General features: G+C 36.2%; 1 long non-coding RNA gene across 2 annotated transcripts; it reads right to left on the reverse strand.

Annotated features, from left to right (window-relative positions):
* Nucleotides 1-263: 263 nt before the first annotated feature.
* Nucleotides 264-2,290, reverse strand: LOC114173969 (uncharacterized). 2 transcript variants are annotated; one of them, XR_003602653.2, is made up of 5 exons: nt 1,668-2,289; nt 1,329-1,385; nt 1,099-1,239; nt 677-764; nt 264-607 (listed from the first exon to the last, which is right to left on the reverse strand). It is a non-coding gene; the product is annotated as an uncharacterized LOC114173969 (long non-coding RNA). The 2 variants fall into 2 exon arrangements; XR_003602652.2 differs by having other exon boundaries at nt 1,099-1,385; nt 1,668-2,290.

The raw sequence follows: 2,290 nt of genomic DNA on the forward strand, positions 1-2,290 counted from the left end.
CTCTATATTAAATTGTGGTTATAAACAAATCCACTCCTTTGTTAAATATCATCTTCTTATACTCATATTATATAATTATATATATTCTTCCATCTTATTAAGAATCCATCCATCATGATAGTTTTCACATTCAAGGACGAAAACCACTTCTCCTATGCAACTATAAAAATGCAATTATATGATATAAAAATGCAACCCATGCATACAGAGAGATAGCAAAATGTCCGCACTGAAAAAAAAGAGAGAAAAACATAGGAAAAAAATTAACAAGTCAATGCAACTTCTATTTATCCGCTTCCACAAATTCACAAAGTGACAAAGCTAATAGTTGAGTTTAGTACCAATAAGCATTCAATTCCTGTAAAGTATTACTAAATTAGGACCTTCCACCTATCATTTTATCACAAAATAAGGAATTAAGAAGTGGAAATAGAAACGAAAATAACAATGTTAAACAAAAAGGCCAAATAATAAACAATGTTCAATCACACTGTTGGACAGCGAAGGTCCCATGGCTGATTTAGTTCTAAAGCATCTGACCTTTCCCTTTCATTTCTAATTCTTTGTATGCTTTCTTCATGTCTTTTAATTTAAAGTCAGAATCGACCTGAAAAATAATTATTGTAATGAGAAAAATTCAAGTTGGTTGCAATGTGAAAAATGAACTAACCAGTACCTCTGATGCATGCAATTCATCCATTTTTTTTCATCTTGTTGTACTTGGATTTTGCTTCCTCCAAGGCAATGGTATGTTTGTCAATTATCTGCGCGGTAAAATTAAATTAGCCATGACTCTACCCAACCAATATGTGTATGTATAACTTTCAAAAGGTGCACTACACTATACATTTTTAATGTATTTCATTTACTAAGGAAAAAAATTTACAAAATCAAAAACAATTTCACCCCAATATTTTCTAAATTTCTCTAGAGCTCCAAAGCATTGAGTTGTCAAACATTAATTAAACCATCAAAGTTAAATATAAATGTAACCTTTATTTTCAACATTCATCCACCTTTAGAAATAAAAATAAATACAAGACTTGTCAAGTAACCCTCAATTTGTAAAGGAATTAAAAGAATGAATTTCGAGCCAACCTTTTCCTTCAATTGTTTAGATCCATTAGTTAGCCTCTTAATCTCCTTTTCATCGACAGAAACAATTTTCTTCATCTCTTCCAATCTCTTAAGCTCATCCTCCTATGGCGTCGATGTTGCCTCAAGTGAATCAATTTGTTTCTTAAAAAGAAAAAAAGTCTCGATGCCACCATCAACAACTCTAAGGAAATTACAATTTACTTTTCTCAAGCTCAGAAATAGTGCATTACCTCTTTTTGACTTCTAGCTTACTCCATTTCAAAAGCAGCAACAACTTTTTCTGAGGCCTAATAACGTTTCACAACAGCCACAATTATTTAGCGAATGTAATTCAATTTAACATTCAACTCAAACAACTTGTATCCTTTCAACCGTGTTACTTTCTTATCCTTCTACTACCAAGTTGGTTCAACAACAGAGCAAAACAATACAAATTCACAATCCATTCATATTACCATTCTCAATAAAAAATTCATAGACAAGAAACAAAAAACAAAAACCCACCCACTTAATATGAATGCCTAGAACATCAATAGGGTTTAAGATTTGAATGGGTTGTTTACCCTAACCTTAAGGTGAGAAGACAAGATTGTGGTCATGAGATGACGCGGTGGTGCTCGCGGAATGACCCGGTTGTGGTTGCGAGATTATGCAGTGAAGGTGGTTCCAATAATGGGCCAATGCACGGTGAAGGGTAGGGTTTTGAAGAATATGGTAGAGGCACCACTGGAATAATGTCGCTCCGCCGACTACTCCCGCCACCACTGAAGAACTTTCTAGAGCTTCGAAACAACGTCATTCGTCGACTCCTTCGTATCATCCTAACTCCTCTAGCGGACGTAGTTGAACGCAACCTCAGCTTGGGACCGTGAATCGCCGCAAGCTGTGATGGCGTTAGCGCCTTCGGCTTTACGGCGATTGATATTGCTATTTGAGGTGGAAGATGTCGTAGCACACGGCGTATTCGCAGCCACCGCAATGGCGATAGAGACCGTAGAGCGGACACGAGAGGTTGGACTAGAGTCAGGTGTTGATGCCTTCAGCGTGGAAGGTGTGGAAGCATAGAGGGATTGGTGCTTAGGGTTTTCATTTGGTGATGCTTAGGTTTTTTTGATTTGGGGAAAAATTTTCGATTTTGATTCGGGGGAAGTTTTAGTTGAGTGTTTTTTCTTTGGTAGGAAAGTTCTACTTC

Source organism: Vigna unguiculata, chromosome 1 (assembly GCF_037176805.1).
Source record: "Vigna unguiculata cultivar grain cowpea cultivar isolate G323 ecotype 2 chromosome 1, ASM3717680v1, whole genome shotgun sequence".
Classification (NCBI taxonomy): Eukaryota; Viridiplantae; Streptophyta; class Magnoliopsida; order Fabales; family Fabaceae; genus Vigna; species Vigna unguiculata.